The 18305-nt window shown below is 41.2% G+C and overlaps 1 long non-coding RNA gene across 1 annotated transcript; it reads right to left on the reverse strand.

Moving 5' to 3' along the window:
- Positions 1–218: 218 nt before the first annotated feature.
- On the reverse strand, positions 219–846 carry LOC129623416 (uncharacterized). Its single transcript, XR_008700517.1, has 3 exons — positions 730–846; positions 519–580; positions 219–378 (listed from the first exon to the last, which is right to left on the reverse strand). It is a non-coding gene; the product is annotated as an uncharacterized LOC129623416 (long non-coding RNA).
- Between the last annotated feature and the right edge of the window lie 17459 nt (positions 847–18305).

Raw genomic sequence — 18305 nt, forward strand, 5'->3', positions numbered from 1 at the left:
AACACCTCTTAATCTGCTAAAATGATATCACTGAATGTAACTTTAGAGAATTAAAGGGCACTTACCTATTCACACCAGTCTGCAATATCTCAGGGAATGAGATTATCAAAGGACATGAAAAGGAAGAAGTATTTTGGGAACCAGAGCACTTATACTTAGAGCAGACATGCATTGAGAAGCAAATCTCAAGTAGAGGTAATTTATAGCACTCTGGGTTACATCTCAGGCAGACTGGTTACATCTCAGGCAGACTTCCCCAGTGGCTCACTAGTAAAAGAATCTGCTGCAATGCAGGAGGATGCAGGTTCAATCCCTGGTTGGGCAGATCCTTGCAGTATTCTTGCCTGGGAAATCCCATGGACAGAGGAGCCTGGTGGGCTACACTCCATGAGATTGTAAAAGAGGACACGATTTAGTGATGAAACAACAACTTCTTAATCCCTTTATTAGTCCCTCTGTTCTCTTTTCCTCACTTCTTACTGCAACACCAATGTTCCAAGATTTAATCTAAAACCTACCCTGTTCAAGTCTCCCCTGAAAATCACAGAGGGATAACACTGGACTGTAATTTGGAGACACTCTGAATAATAAAACAAAAGAGCCAGGTTTGATCATGAGACAGAAGTGTTTCTTCTTTATAGTGGGCACTCTTGAAATCCTAAAATAAAAGCCAAATCCAGGCACACAGGGTATAGGGGTGTCATTACGTGGAATCTTTTGAGGGACAACCATCATCCAAATCCACGTATTTTAAAGAGTGGAGATGGCTGTGGGCTGAGATGGCCACATTGAGGCTAGAGAAGTGGGAAATGCAGGTCTCTGCTCCTCTGTGATGTGGGACAAGGCTCAGTTGTTGGAGTTCAGTCTCTCCAAGCAGGACCACACTATGGTTGCCTTGATGACTCAACAACTCTGTTATATGAAGGTCTGCTGTGTGGCCCCACCCTGATTCTCTGAAACCACAGGATAAATATGGTTCATATTTCTGAAGCATTAAGTTAATGCAATTTATCAGAGGAAAATAATCTTTTTTTAAATAGTAGCTAATATTTATTGAGCACTTAATAACTGCATAGCACTGTCTTGAGTTGGAGAAGGAAATGGCAACCCACTCCAGTATTCTTGCCTTGAGAATCACATGGACAGAGGAGCCTGGCAGGCTACAGTCCATGGGGTCGCAAAGAGTCGGACACAGCTGAGCAACTAACACACTGTCTTGAGTGCTTTACACAGATTAACTAATTTATTTGCCCCTATCAACAATAAGATTGAAACAACTACCATATTTGTTTTAAAAATGAGAAAACCGATATATATAAAAGCTGAGTAACTAGTCCAAAGCTGTAATAGTACTAAGTGGTGGAGTCAAATTTTGGACTCAGTACATTGACACAAATAAATTACAGTTTATGCAAAAAAAAAAAAATTAGTCAAATTCAATGAAATGACAAAGTTTTTAAGCACATGAGTTAGAGTGAAGTCCTTACTCATCTTTGCATAAGGATATTTTTGTAGAAAGAGATTAAAATATACCAGTTTGTATCTGCCAACTCATGTACATACTGATAAGTTTGAGAGAAATGGTAGATGTAATCCCTACCCTCAAAGAGCTTGAGAAAGAAAATGCAGATGCATGCAAAACAGCAGATGACAAACATATTTTTTTAAGACAGCTAGCTCCATATTTTCTTGACATTCAGGGCAAGATGCCTTGAGTGTTTAGAGATAAAGTAGATCATTGAGGAAGTGCAGATGTGGGTGGCGAGGTAAAAAGACTAAGGGAAGGTCAAGCTTAAAGTAGGAATGAGGATTTACACAAGAAATGGGGAGAAACGTCATGACAAGTGGAGAGGATCCACCTTATTCAGTTAGACAAAAATGTTGTTAGGCAAAGTAAAAGCTCTGATAGAGATCTCTGAATGCCATTTAGTTGCTCCCTTCACAAGTGTTTATTGAGTATTTTCTATATCCAGACTTTGACAATCAAGTCTAAATTTGATCCAAAGAGAAAGGGAGGGCAAATACACAGGTAGAAGCTATCCTGATGGCAGTGGTCTTCAGCAAGGGAAAAAGGAGGGGAAGGGAAGGATGGGAGAGAACAGAACTCATCAATATGCTGTTTTGCAATAATCCTATTAACACATAACAAGAGCCTAGAAAAGGAAGAAAGAAATGGTGAGAGATAGGAAGGTCACATTTGAGAAATGCCATGAAGAAAAAAATCAATGTGCCTTACTAACAGACTGAACTAAGGGATAAATTGGCAACCTGGCTGAATAGTTCGGGAACATGGAAAATAGGATATCCATGGACATAAAGGGAAGGCCTGAAGAAGCACTGGCCTAGAAGGAATATGTTCAAGTTTTCCAGTTGAGTTTTAGCTACAATTTGACCAAATATCTAGGTAAAGTTGTCCTGTAGGAAACAGACAACTTAAAAGTAGACCTCAAATAGGCTAATATATCTATTAATAGAAACTCTGACATTCCTATCAACAGTAACAAAAAAATAGTTGAACTCTAAAAGTTGATGGGGACTGTCATTTAAAGATAGACAGCTGATCACACAAACTGAATTCAGCCATAATGAATACTAAATAAAGATAGAAAATCAATTGTAAAGCGATTATAAAAGGACAAAACACAATGGTAAAGAGAACAGAAGTGAATACAATAGCAACAGTATTTTAAAGCTGGAAAGTAGTCAGTATTAACTGCCTTAGCTGGTTGGAGAATGCTAAATCCTAACCTGTGGAAGTGAAGTGAAAGTCGGTCAGTCGTGACCAACTCTTTGCGACCCCATGGACTGTAGTCCATGGAATTCTCCAGGCCAGAATATTGGAATGGGTAGCCATTCCCTTCTCCAGGGGATCTTTTCAACCCAGGGATCAAACCCAGGTCTGCCATATTGCAGGCGGATTCTTTACCAGCTAAGCCATAGGAAAACCCAAGAATACTGGAGTGGGTAGCCTATCCCTTCTCCAGTGGATCGTTCCAACCCAGGAATCTAACTGGGATCTCCTGCATTGCAGGCTGATTCTTTACCAGCTGAGCTACCGGGTAAACAGTGAAATATCCTCATTTACAAAATCCCCTAGGCTCTGGAATCTGAAGAACTAGGTACCCAGAATATATGTATGTATATTGAAGGGTGGGAATATACAGTTAAAAACAGGGTGGCTAATAGAAAATTTTATGAAGCAGTTAGGCTCCCAGTTCCTCCTTCCATTCCAAGCAACTCCTTGTTCACTGCAGAAGCCTAATTTTTTTCCTCTAGATAGAATAAAATAGAAGGTCATAAAGAACCCACCGGCCAGTGCAGGAGACTCAGGAGATGTGGTTTTGATCCCTGGATGGGGAAGATCTCCTGGAGGAAGAAACTGAACCCAATCCAGGATACTTGCCTGGGAAATTCCATGGACAGAGGGGCTTGGTGGGCTACAGTCTATGGGGTCACAAAGAGTCAGACACAACTGAGTCCTTGAGCATACACACTCTAGATTGCAGGATGCTGATCACCACTGAGGACAGGGATAATGACGGCTATGTGAAAAGGGGGATTGATCAAGCTTACGACTGCCAACTAAATGTTTAGTCCAAAATCCTGATGGAAAATAATATCCAATTAAAATTTAAAACCAGTCAACTCTCAGTTAAGTTTGAGGGTAGGACAATGATGCCTGAGTCTAAAATACTCTGCTTCCCTTACATTCTTAATCAAGCAGTTCCTGAAGAATGTATTCAGCTGAAATAAACGGAAAAAAAAAAAAAAAAACAAGGTGAGAACCCACACAATAGGAAGTGAAAAGAATGTTCAAGATGTAGTTACAGAGAGACTCCCATAATATAGTTGGGTAGCATACTTAGAAAAAAATAAATCCAAATTGAACAGGCCAGAAAATCCTGGGAGTTTTACTAGGAGATGGAACTGACAATACCTAACATGATTAGAAGAAACAGGACAGGAAAGGAATTTACACAAATGAGAGGCAGTATGATATAAGTGAGAGAGAAACGCAGAGGAAATTTAACGAACAAGTTGTTTTGGCAGAAAAAAATTATGATAGCATAACACATAATTCAGCTATAAAGTAACAATATAAAAACTATATTTGATCACATCTTAATTTGACCAAATAAGAAAGATAAAGGGGACAAGAAATGAACATATTTTATAGGAGACTGAGTAGAAAATAGTGGCTATATCTTCTTGTATAATTGGAAGCCAAGCTTCCCTGGTGGCTCAGACTGCAAAGAATCTGCTGCAATGCAGGAGACCTGGGTTCAATCTCTGGGTTGGGACAATCCTCTGAAAGAGGGCATAGCAACCCACTCCAGTATTCTTGCCTGGAGATTTCCCATGGACAGAGGAATCTGGAGGGCTGCAGTCCATGTGGTCGCAAAGAGTAGGAAATGACTAAATGACTAAGCATGGCACACACAGCACACAATTACAGAAACTAAAAAAAAAAAAAAAAAAAAGTGTTTCCATTTAGAGATACTAGGATAATTATGACCTAGAAGATCTGAATATGGGTACCTATGATATAGTAGGCAGAATAATGCCCCTACCCCAAAAGATGCCCAAGCTGTAATTCCTGGAATCCATGAACATTACTTTAAATGGCAAAAGTAACTGCAGATATGAGAAAGCTTAAGGACCTTAAATGCAGACTCTCCTAGATTATCAGGGTGGGCCCAATCTGGTCATGAATCCTTAAATGTAGACAAGAAAAGCAGGAGATGAGAGACACAGATGGCAAGATGAGAAGGCTCCTAAGTCCTGTGGCTTATTTTGAGATGTAGGCGGCTAGTTTAAGGATCAGGGTGCCACGCAGCTGTGGGCTGATAGCCAGCAACCATCCTACACTTGCCTAGAACTGAATTCTGCCAACACCTGAATGAGCAAGACACCAGATTCTCCCCTAAAGCCCTCAGGAATGCATGCAACCCCACTGATATCTTCATTATATCCCAGTGAGAGCTATGTCAGACTTCGGACTTCCAGAACTGGGAGATGACAAATATATGTTGTTTTAAGCCACCAAGTTTGTCATAATTTGTTATGACAATAGAACACTCACATGAGAAGTGGGAAATATTTGCAGGGGATCAGGGACTGTAGGTTTTCATAAGAAATTTTGAAGACATATTTGACACTTTAAATCATGTTCATGTATAACGTTAATAAATTTGTTTTTAATTACAAAGCAAACATACACTATCAGGAGCTATTAAACCCACTACCAGAAACTTATAACTCAATTTTTTTTAATTTAGTATAGGTTGAAGAAATGGCAAGCATAAACAGAAAACTAGAATTATTTTTACTGGAAATAATTATAAATGGGTAAAAAATTATATTCAGTTATAATTACAGATTTGTGTTACTATTTTCTTTAACTTGTAATATTTATATTTATTTTACATACTATGTTTTATAAATATGTATGCTATTTCAGTTTGTGTTTTGCTATTTTTAAATAAGCTTTGTGGGAAGCCCTACCCACTTCTAGCAAATCATGCTTAAAGAAGATGTACCTATGAGGAATTAAATAAGATCTTGAGTTCTGGATTTATAAAAGCATTCATTGTTTTTTCACCTTTTGGTGATCTATCCACTGCCTTGAAATTAACTATTTTACTTTGCTAAAACAAACATAAACAGGATTAAAAGAAAATAAAAGGAAAGAGCAAAAACATAAAATGGGATGAGAGAAAGGTTTAAGACAAAATACTCAGAGGCTCCCATGGTTTGGAGACAGAGTATGTAAGAAAGAGCCTGAAAAATTGACAGAGAAGGAACAGGTGGAGGCAGGGGTTAGTGTGGCAGATTTAACATAGAGGAAGGTCAGTATATGAAGATCTATTGACTCGACAAAACTTTACTGACATCGGCAATGAGCTAGGAACTCTGCTAGTCACCGAAGATGCAGAGGAAATAAACAGATGTCAAAACAAATGAGAGAAGCCAGGAAGAGAGTGAACATTTAAGGACGAAATTTCATTTGTACCACTCACAGCCAGTGAAGCACAGCTAATTAATGACATTGGAAAGAACATTAGTATCTGCCTTGGTTTGGTAACTGGGAAGAAAGAGGTCGTCAGGGACACCGAATCCTTCAGTCCAACTGTTCATCCAACTGTGTGCTCAGCAGGTGTGTCTAGAGACGGGCTCCATGGACAGATTACTCATTAGTATCAGAAACTGGGAGGCGGGAGCCAGAAAAGAAATAACTAAAAGTATTCCTTCTTTCCCTGAGGGGAACTAGGAGTCAACACAAGAATTCAATGGACACAGAGGCCATGGACCTTCTGTGTCCACTGGAGGGTCTGAACATCTACAGAGCTGATATCACCATTTGCGGAGTGGTCACCCACAAAAATGAGGGCCCAGGGCCCAGAGATCACACTGGAGCACAGAGTGAAACTTGCTCTGATGAAATGCACAGGGCTTTGAAGAATTTGCTTTGCAATTTGAATAATTTTCATGTTTTTTTAAAAGTATTTTTTTGGTAATATTTCACGTAAAAGCAGATTAGTAATGAAAGGCACATGTTTCTCTTGGTCCTTTCATGTTGTCTTGTAAATGTTGGGTCTTCAGAAGTTGTATTATTTTTGTCTCTGCTTTGGAGGCCTGCTGTTTCCTTAATTGATGTGGTAGCATTTGACTGGCTTTATTCCCATCGTCACATAATCATTATTTTCCATATCTCAGTTGTTGCTCCATTTCATTAACTTTTTCAGAAAATTGCTCCCTATTTATCTATTTATAGGTTCGGAATGCATGTAGTCTTTGTCCAAAACCAGTATGATTTCCTTTATCTTCTTGCTTTTGATCTTTAATTTTCCTTTGTTCAGAATCAATCATTTTTCCCCCTCGATACTTCCTTTGATATTCCCTTTTTCTAGCTGCTGCCACAGTAATTGGAATTTTCCTGAATGTGTACTTTATTTAAAATCTTTTGGTTATAGGTGGTCCATTTGGGGGCCAGCAGTAGTTCACAAGCCCACAGCCCCCTACCATGTGCCCCAGGCTTTCGGTCCCTCCAGTCTCACTTCTATCCCCTCCCTTCACCAAAGTCAATTTCCTAAAATGTTCCAGACCTCTTTCTTCCCATCAAGTAACTTTTCTTCCTTTTTCTTGAATTTTTCTATTTTCATTTGCCTATCATTTCCTTTTAACCATATCAGTCAGTTCAGTTGCTCAGTCATCTCCGACTCTTTGAGACCCCATGGACTGCAGCACACTAGACTTCCCTATCCATCACCAACTCTCGGAGTTTACTTAAACTCATGTCCATCGAGTCAGTAATGCCATCCAACCATCTCATCCTCTTTTGGCCCCTTTTCCTCCTGCCTTCAATCTTTCCCAGCATCAGGGTCTTTTCTAATAAGTCAGTTCTTCGCATCAGGTGGCCAAAATACTGGAGTTTCAGCTTCAGCATCAATCCTTCCAATGAATACTCAGGACTGATTTCCTTTAGGATGAACTGGTTTGATCTCCTTGCAGTCCTAGGGACTCTCAAGAGTCTCCTCCAACACCACAGTTCAAAAGCATCAATTCTTTGGTGCTCAGCTTTCTTTATAGTCCAACTCTCACATCCATATATGACTACTGGAAAAACCATAGCTTTAACCATAGAAATCACCAAAGTTTATAATCCTGATCCTTTCACCACATGTCAATTTTATTCATTTTAAGTCATCTTGCACATTTTTATATTAATTCCTAGTACCATTATTTTACTTATGGATCTAAGCTTTTTAGGTTTTCTATTTCTTTGCTATTGACCACTAGAACAGAAAAATGGCCTTTTATAGCACCAATACTCATTGGTTTAATGTAATCATTATCTTGTAAGATCATTAAATCCATTTTAGCTGATTGATTCTTCTGGCATCTCTTATCCTCAGACATAAGCTGAGAGGAAACTGTGTAGTGTTCAATATCTATCTATGGAATGAATGAATGAACAGAAGCTCATGTGCATCGGCTCGTGGGAGCAGTGCTGGGTATCTCACCATCTCATTCTGTGTTGCTTTCAGTGATATACATTTAGATCCAGTCAAGCAAAGTAAGGCTGTGAATCTCCCGTTTCTCTGATTTCAAGATTTCACTAACTGTTTATGAAACCTTTTATCTAGTTAACTCAGCTGCTTGCTATTAAGATGTGTTATCTTCTTGGCTCAGAAATAAAGTCCCAGGGTAAAGAAGTAAAGAGGCCTGGTGTTCTCTTTTACTGAAGCCCTGCTTGATTGTCCCTGGCTTAAGCTTCCCGGGGTTAAATTATCTACAACCGATCTTGTTTTAACATTGTGAAATGTAAATTCTAAGGTATCAGGGGGTGCTTTCCTGGGCCAGAGAAGGTTGTGGTTCTGGGGATGGTAAATGGAAGAAACAGGAAAAGCATTCTCCCATCCTGTTTACCGTTGAAGATAACCACCTGCTACCCAGACTCTAAGGGCCCCCGCATTCCTTACTAGCATTTCCAATACACCAGCAGCAGACAGGTCCCTCTATTTAAATAATTTGGAATCATCAGATGCTGCTGGAGCTATGCTGACAGTGGCCTGTAATCCTTTCCTATCTGAAGCAATATAGACACTCAGCTCTTCCTATCTGTGTCACTGGTGGTGTCCCCAGACTTGATTCTCACCACCACTTGCATAACATGTACCCTCTCAGTTTTCTGTAATTGATATTCATGGTGTTCTCCCATTAGTTCATGAAATTTATTCTAGCTACCATGCTGCCACACCAATCCTCTCAGATGCCATTATTGCCATGCCTTCCAAAACTGCCATGATGCCAAAACTGCTAATGATGCCAAGCCCACCAGACATTAGTGTCCCTCATGCAGGGACACCACACTGCTACCTCCTATCTTCAAGGAGGGCACAGTGATGTCCAGAGCAAGGCCGTTAGTGCCCATCATTCCCAGAGTCATTGGCACCCTGTTTTATTCATAGGTGTGTGCTCTCCTGCTGCAGCAGGTGCTGGGCATGGCCACCCCAAATTGGGTGCGCCCACCCTGGGTGCTACCACTGCCATGACTCCTTCTGTAAGTGCTGAAGCCCTCAGTGTGACCAGCCCAGGCTGTGTCTTCTGTAACTCTAACTACATTCCAACTCATTCCCTTTCCCACACTGAAGTAAAAGGGCCTCCATTTCCCCTTGGAGTTACACATTACAACACGGGAACCGGAACAGGGCTTCCTCACCAACACAATCTCACAGTGATGTCAGTGGAACATTTCGTTTTTTTGGCTGTTGTTGTTGTAGTTCCTTGTTGCTATATCCTCTACTTCCTAGGGTTCTCCTAAGAGTTCTGGAATTGTGGTTTATGGGAGAGCGGCAAGCCAAGAGCTTGATAAGTCACACACTAGCAGGTGCCGCCACCTTGGTCCACAACTCCCTGCCCTTGGAACATCCTTGTGTGCTCAGCTCTCTTATCATGACTTGTGTTATTTTTCCTACAACTAGACCACTTTGTCCCTGCCCCCATGGGCTTGCCAGTCTCGGTCAGGTTGTTTGAATCCTAGAATGAAACAGTCTTGAATTACTGCGACGTGGGGACATTAGCATATCTAATCATTTCCATCTTTATTTCCCATAAACTCTCTTATTTACACACAACTCTGCAGGTTATAGGTGTTTTCACACCAATCACCTCATTAGTTTCATTATAACCCTGTGAAGCACACAGCATAGGTATGATTATAACTGTTTCAATCCTGAACCAACTGAGACGCACAGGTGCCCCTTGCCCAAGGCCATGTGATGAACAAATTACACAATCCAAACTGAGCTCAACTGCATTAGTTCTTCTGATTTCCTTATATGATACCAATCCTCAGAATCCCTGGGTTATGCTTAGTGATGAAGTCTGGATCAGGAGAATCTACTTTTAATTATAAGTATAATCCATTAAAGAGTTTGAAACATTAGCTAAGTTTGGAAAGTATAAAATGTATTTGTAAACAAAGTCAGAAATTTATAGGAGAGTATTTTCCTAAATAGAATTCCCTCATAGCTAATAATATGGCACAATTTAAGTTAACATGGGAGGGAAAAAGCAAGTAATACATTGATTAATTTAATTTCTGTGCAGGCTTTTACCCAGAGGGATGGCCCTGCTTGCTGGACTTAAAGGAAGTGTTTCAACTCAGTTCACCAAGCACGAGTGCAAGCTGTCTCTTTTTCAGGCCCTGAGCTAAGGTACAAGGAGGGATAGCAAAGATGATTACAAGCTGGACCTTAATATCAAAGGGTTCACAGTTTGCCAGAGAAAATAAAACGCAGACACAAATAACTAGGAGACAGGTTGAATGTGATAATAAACAGATAAAAAGCCATAGTAATATCTAGGGGTGTAAGAAATATGAGTGACAAAAGCCTTCTTTAGAATGTAAATAACCTTGCAGAGGAATAGGAACAAGAATCAAACCCTGTTTATAAATCATATCTCCAAGAGATGTTAGATGACGTCCCACCCCATAAACGTGGTTTTGTGATATCAGTTGTAGTTGGTGGCTGGTCTTCTGTTCACCATCAGTGTTGGGAAGAGACTGCATTGTGTTGTTCTGAGTCAAGGGCAGAATAGACTCTTTAGTACTGACCGATGAAAATCAGGCCATTAGGCTGTGTGGGTGATCTGACTCAGCCCAGTCCCTTCTGTCACAATTGATGTTTTCTAGTTTCATTAAGAGCATTAAATTTCCATGGGGCAGATTCCCATTTCAACAAGGTGCGTACAACCTGCTAATGATGATCTCAAATGAGAAAGTCGTGTGCATCCATACAAATTGAGATCACACCTCCATCCCTGGAATATAGCTGTGATTACATTAAGGACACATTACAAGTCTGTCGCCTCTCATTTCATTTATTGTGTGTGTGAGCTGTGTTGGATCACTTTATCTCCTATTAAATCGCTAGCATTTCCTCTGGACTCAGATATGCCTTCTCTAGAACAAAACAGCAGCACACCCAACAGTTCCAGTGAGGAAGTGAAAGGGAAAAGCACGGCCCCTTAAGCAAGTGTCTGTATAATGAATGTGCCTCTAAAAAGGACAAACACGGCTTTCTTAATTCCAAAATGCAGATTATGGACATTATGTGTAGGACGTGCCTTCCATTTTCTTTTACAAAGATTAAAGTTTGGATGGTTTATACCCACTGCATCGCACAATCACTTTGCATGTGACATGCAGAGATGAGACAGTGGTGACCAAGAGCACTCAGGGCTTTAGGGGAACTGGACTGATGATTAAACAAACGCTGCAGTAGCCTTTCTGTGCACAACCATTTAAGGCTCTTTCTGGGGAAAATAACCTATTATATTTCTGTATCTGTTTACTTTAAATATTGAGCATTTTCTTTTTTCTAAATGTTACCGCACTCTTTTCATATATATTTATCATTACAACTCCTGAGTGGAGTTGCTCTCACTTTATAGGAAAGTGATTAATCTCATTGCTCTCACTTTATAGGAAAGAAATAAAGAACCAGACATGTTTTTAAAAGGAGGGAGGAGCCATGTAACATAGACACTTAACAGTGAACCCGTAGCCCAAGTTGCCACATCTGTAGTTCTGTTGTCTCTCTCTTGGTTCTATAAGCCTTGTGGACACTGACTACATAGGATGCTGACGACGGGGAAACCCGGATAGGGAGACGGGTTAGAAACCTCAGTCTGTACATGGCATTGCCCTTCATATGGCAGGAAAAGCATTGGCCTGGGAATTGGGAGTCTGAGTTCTACTCAGCTCTGCCCCTGACAACCATGATCACCTTGAGTAAAAGCTTTAATATCTCTGAGCAGTAATAGCCCATTCTCTGCCTATCCCTTGGTAATTGCAAGATTCAAAGGGAAAAACTCATAGAATAAGCTTGGGAAGTAGAAATTGCACTGAGTGCACACCTGTATGTTAGGTGGGATATTTAGAGCTGTCAGAAACACAAATATGGGTGGAAGAGAGAATGTACAGGCTTAGAAAGGATTCCACTAATATATGCAACTTGAAGAGTGGATCAGTCCATCACAGGTGGTGGTTTCTAAAACCTCTGTGTGTGCTGATGTCTGAGATAAGTAAGGGATAAAGCATTTCATCATCCAAATGCAGACAGGCAGAAACTGGAATGTCCTATGGAAACTTCGTATGAACTCCTACCATAATAGGGTTCCAGATTTAAAGGAGTCAGGCCAGGAAATGTGTTCTCTGTCAAGCTGTCCTGATGGTCAATGTGCTTTCTATGTAAGGCCTCAGTTGTGTCACATCTGCCATGGACAACCTCCAACCCTCTCTGATTCCCTCTGCCCTCCCCTTCCTGACTGCCAAAGTAGTCCATAGAGACTGAGAGCATCCTTAAGGTTTCGGTATTAATCCTTTTTGTGAAGAGAAGTCATCACAAGTGAAGTGAAGTCACTCAGTCATGTCTGACTCTTTGCGACTCTATGGACTGTAGCCTACAAGGCTCCTCTGTCCATGGGATTTTCCAGGCAAGAGTACTGGAGTGGGGTGCCATTTCCTTCTTCAGGGGATCTTCCTGACCCAGGGTTCAAACCCGAGTCTCCCACACTGTAGGCAGACACTTTACAATCTGAGCCACGAGGGAAGTCCTAAAGTCATCATGGGGGTTGACAAATGTTAAATCACTGGTCTACTGCCATATCTTCCTGCATGATTATAGTCATTCCTTTAAAACAATCATCTGTTGCATGGTTTAAACCTTAATTTCTGTATTTCAAAATGCTTTACTAATTGCTAAACCCTAAGTTCCATTCACTGTCACCAAAGCCACAGATATCCTGTGATTTCTACTTTCTGCACAATGATAACCTCCTTTCCTGAACTGGACCGCACCACCAGAGATGCCAAGAGAACTCACCATTCTGTCTCCCAAACTGGATCCCAGGCTCAGGAGCACCAGGCTGTCAACTCTGCTGTCATCTCCTCCATGCCTGCATGTGAGAGGCTCACAAGAAGCCCTAAAGGAAGGAAAAATATAGAACATTACATTTCACTCTTCTACATGGCTCTTAAGATCATCATAAATTGCAATTGGTTAGTTACTGGGAAATAGAATCTAAAATATTTAAAGTAATTGATTTTTTCCCTGTGTAAACAACTTCAGAGATAAGCGAAGGGTTAGCATATTATCTCCACATTTCCCTTCACATACACTGGGGAGAGAAGGGAGGGATGTTTGGGAAGATGCAGCGATAATCTTTCCCAGCCGAAATACCTAATTACACTCAGGTCTGGAATCCCTACGTTAGCATATTTTGCCCATTCATTGCTCAATAAATATTAATTGGTGGAGATGGGTTATAATTTAGCATGAGTATAATATATAATTTACCTGTAACCTATAATTATCTTAAATGTTCAAATAGGGAATTGATTGGACTGAAAAGAAAATAACTTATTTAACTTTAAAAATGTTGTTATGATCTAACTCTTCATGAAATCACCCACCTCAGACATCATTTCACTTAGATAGGCTAACTACTCTATGCCACGTTCCCTTATGAGGAAGACAGGGTGGAGTGGATTCTGAGCTCAGTGTTAGGTATGCTCTAAAATTCCCTGGTGTATTAGAAATATTCTGTGCTCTTTGCCCATCTCAGACTGGCCACCTTCCATGAGAACTGCCTCTTCCACACTCAGGAACAAGGCCCCAGTAGCCCACGCTTGTCTTGGACCAGGGGTAGATCTTTTTTTTTTTTTCATGTAAAAGTGATGTTTGCTATTACTATTTACCAATGGGGAGATGTTCTTTATTTATACCAGTAGAGAGACGGGCAAGGGGAATATACATAGTTAGCTCTTAAGGGTGGACTCTTGAAGTAAGTCAAACCCATCAGATGATCTCTCCTAGGAATATGGAAGTGGAATTGAATTCAACCAGTGCTTTCTCCATGTGTAGCTGGAATTGAGAGGATAGAACTGGGAATTTCTGGGCAGCTATTTTCTGCTCAAAATATACATAGAGAGAGAGAGAGAGAGAGAGAGAGAGAGAGCCAGTCTCAGAGAGCAGAAGAAGGAAGAAGAGAAGGTGAGCAGAGAGGCAGAGACAAAGGACAAAGAAGGAAGGAGTCCCTGCTACAGTGGTTCCTTGACAGCTTTCCAACCCCTTCTTCCATGCCCTTGAAAGCTGCCCTATGTTGCCAAGGTACACCAACATCCTGACAACCAATCCTTCTTTATTCTACCACCTCTTTCTTAAATTAGTTCTTATTGGTTTCTGTTGCTTGCAATCAAATGAATCCCCTCCTAGATCCTTAAGAACACTCATTCAAGTCAAGGAAAGGAATTCCTCAGCCCTTTACCATGTTTTCTCCAAGGAGACTCTGTAGCTCTTAACCATTGTCCACATTCCCAAGCTCAATTTTTCAATGAATAAGCATATATCATTGGGCTTCCCTGGGGGCTGAGATGGTAAATAGTCTACTTGCAATGTAGGAGGCCCGGGCTTGATCCCAGGGTTGGAAAGATCCCCTGGAGAAGGGAATGGCTACCCACTTCAGTATTCTTGCCTAGAGAATTCCATGGACAGAGGAGACTGGCAGGTTACAGTCCACGGGGTTGCAAAAAGTTGGACGTGATTGAGTGACTAACACTTTCACTTCACTTCATAAATCATTATATCTAACTTTGTTAATTCCTGTTGGTAGAGATGAGCATAAGACATGGTCTCAATTCTCAGACAGTCAAAGGCTTCTCCAGACAAGAAAGCAAGAGAAACTGAGTGACAGCTGCCTTAGGACTCATAGCCTTGATTCAGCACCAGGAGAAGTGTTAAATAGTGCCATCAACAGGAAAGAATATTTCCTTGCTAGCTCACTCACACACGTGTACCTGCCCAGACATTTGCATACACACGGGTGCCTACGTACAAACATGAGCACAACGGAAAAGAGAAGGCAGTCAGAGTCCAACCAGTGCTCTCTGTGTGACATCCTCATTCTCCATGTCTCTGCAGTCTTTCCAAAGTCGCAGGAAGCATTCTGCCCAACTAGCCTCCTGTGGAGCTTGTAATCAGAATTGCCATTCAGATCCATCTTTCAGGGCTCCTTGCTTTGCAGTTCTATTATTGTTTCATGAAACTTTAAAACTTTCCACCCTTCCTTCATTGTAGTCAACTTTAAATAAATTCAGAGTGTCACTTGTTAAAATAAATGACATTTAAACAACCTCAGCATGGTAACTCATTCCTCATTATCATAGAGAGCTCTTCTGAAAGGTCTATAGTACATTATCTCTACGAAATGGATTTTACCTTCAATATTAACCTCATTGCTCAGAGAGGACAGGTGCAAAGCACTCTGGTGAGAGGTGGCATAGAAATGCATAGGTAGATTGATAGAAGCGAGCAAGTGACGATGAACTAAAACAAAAGCAGCAAAAAGGTTTAGGTTAAATATTAGGTAGCAAAGCCGAGCCGAGAGAGAGCTGCAATGATTGAGCAAGCTGCCATGGAAGACTGAAGAACGTTTTTATTATTTCAGCTACTCAGAGCGCACAAGACCTGTGCTTCTGGCAAGAAAAGAAGCCACCATGTGGGGTGTGGCAAGTAACCGCAGTGAATCTCAGACAAGTCCTAGGTGACTGGGAGTCTGATGTCCTCATTTTACAATTTGGGCAGCTGAGGCCCAAAGCAGGCATCTCTCTGCTTCAGGGTACTCAGTGAGGAAGTGACACAATGCAGATTAAAGCTGAGGTCAGTGAACTCATGGCCTGAGTCTTTCCTGCAAACCATGAAGTTCTCACAGCTCTTTTGCTTATTCCCCCTTTGGAGTGTGGAACCAACTGATCTGAATGCCAGTGACCTGCCTGCCAACATGTTTTCTGGTCATGCATATTCCCAGAATTAGCTACATTCAGTAGAAAAAAAAAAAAGTTTTGTTCTTAACAACACAAGGAAACAAAAGTTACTTTGCTCCCTCAGTGACATCCAAAGACACAACCCATGAATGAGGCCATGGCCACTACATGAGCATGTCCATTGCCACCAGAGGTTGCAGATATTCTCTGATGGAGTCTCACAAACATGGCTGCCTCCTCACTCACAACCTCTCTCTGAACCCAAGAAGTCAGCCTACAAGAATCTCATGAGATATCGAGTCTCCTACACTCTGGTTATGGGCTGTGAGCTTGGTGAAGCCAAGCAAATCTTTATAGAATTTGTGCTATGAGCCAGGCCTTGAACATGGGCTGTTGGGAGAAAACTGAGAGAGAAAATAACCTAGGAATAGGTGGGCAAAGAGGCAAGTTTTACATGTGTGAGGCAAAGTAAGAATACATGGCTGTACTCACGAGCTATTTAATCTACTAAAAAATGAAATAAAGACATCAGTGTGGGAATGGGTCCGAAGGCAGCAGGAAGGAAGATTGGATGTGAATAGGTATTACTTCCATAACCTGCAAAATAAGTCGATATTTTTTAAGCAAAGTGAGAACACAAAAATGAGAGTCCAGGGACGAGAGTTATGGTCTTAGCCCATAACTTCCTGTTGGACCTGGGACTCGCTCTCCCTCTCTGATTCCTTCATTTGCAAGGTGATGACACCGGGACCCCCTTTCGGCCGGGACCTACTGCTATGTCTCTGCAGCCGCCCCGCTGGTGTCATGAAGTTAATTCCCCAAACATTGCCACCTGCTTCCTCAAAACTTCCCTGGGGTTGCAGCGACTCCTGTGTCTTATAAAATTTCTCTCAGATTAAAAACACTTTCATAAGGTCCAAAAACAGTCCAAAGTATATCTTGAGAACTCATACTGGTAAGTGTTTAAAATAACTATTTACTGGCATTAATGAAAATATTTGAGGTGCTCTTACAAAGTTCTAGTTGTGAAATATCAATAAAATAATTGCCTAATTCCAAACAGCGTACTGTTCTAATTAATTCTGCATGAGACATTTTTCCAGCTTCAAAGATTGCTTTACTTGTATTGCATAACAAAATAATGGTATAATTAGGAATAAATTTGTCACTTTTATAAGTAATTCCTTTTTATTATGTGTTTGGAAGCAAAGCACAAGCATGATTAAAGCCCCCTTTAAAAGGTTTTATTAATTATTATGATTGTTATGGATAATAAGCGTCCACAAGCTGCAGAATGTACCCCGGGCAAGATGCACAAAGCCACAAAACATGGCAGGAACACGACAGATGCCAGATTCAGGTTTCTTTATCCTCTGTGGCTCAAGTCTCCCTGTCCTGTCCCCTTGTGTGAGGTCAGGGAGCCCAGGAGGAAGAAGATTTCACTCTCAGTCTCCCATCTCTACTCAGACACCTTCCCCACTGGGAAATCCAATAAGTAGACCCTTTGTTCTCAACACCCTCCTGGCCTTTACTTACTTCCCCTCCAACACTCCCAATCTTATCAAAGCCCAATGAGTCCTCAAAATTTAGCTCTGAGAGTCTTCTGCCAGAAGCCTCTTCTGGCTGCACCTCTGGACTGGGGGCCCCTCCTGAGTTATGGATCCCGTTCTGTTCACTGAGTATTGAGCAACTTGAGGGTAAGGACAGCTTCTTGTTTTTGCTTTTGTTTTTCTTACGTCCTCAACACAAAGCCAGTTGTAGTAGTCATTCAAGAACATTTGGATGGGTCAATTAAAAACAGAATAAATGAATAATAAAAGTCTATTAATATGCATTGCCTAAATTCCCAGGGATTGGACTCGCCTAGTGAACACAGGTGCCAACAGCCTGATATCCAACCAGCTATCCTGATAAGTAATCAGGGTAGCTACTTCCCAGAGCTCTCTCCCTCCATAACAGCTAAATGGCCAGCATTTGGGAATCCACAGTTTAACCCACAATGCACCTCATCAGCCTTTTCTCATCAGCTACTCAAAGTGAAGCCATGGATCCACAAATATTGTAGCCACAAGTGCCCTCAGAGGCCACTTTCTTCAAGTCTCTCATTTTATTTGTTAGACTCAGATAAGAGTGGGGTCCCTCAACATCATACTAGCTAGGTGACAGGGGGTTTCTGCTTGTAGACAGGAGCTCTTTACTATGCATTGCCGACTTAACCTCCTTCTTCTGGAGGCCAAAGAATTCATTGTACCTGGCTCCCAGGATATGTCAGAGACAGGCAGCAGAGGGGATGAGGAAGGAAGCCCATCTCTACCACATTATCCTTCTCTGCACTCTTTTTTGTGTTTACAAACATTTCATAGGCATTATTAGGGTCAGAAGACTGTCAGGGATGTTGATCTACCTCAACTTCCCAAGGTCATTCCCCTGCCTCCCCGTGTTTTCTCCCAGTTCTCATGGCCCTCACCCTTAC

This window comes from Bubalus kerabau, chromosome 11 (genome assembly GCF_029407905.1).
Source record: "Bubalus kerabau isolate K-KA32 ecotype Philippines breed swamp buffalo chromosome 11, PCC_UOA_SB_1v2, whole genome shotgun sequence".
Classification (NCBI taxonomy): Eukaryota; Metazoa; Chordata; class Mammalia; order Artiodactyla; family Bovidae; genus Bubalus; species Bubalus kerabau.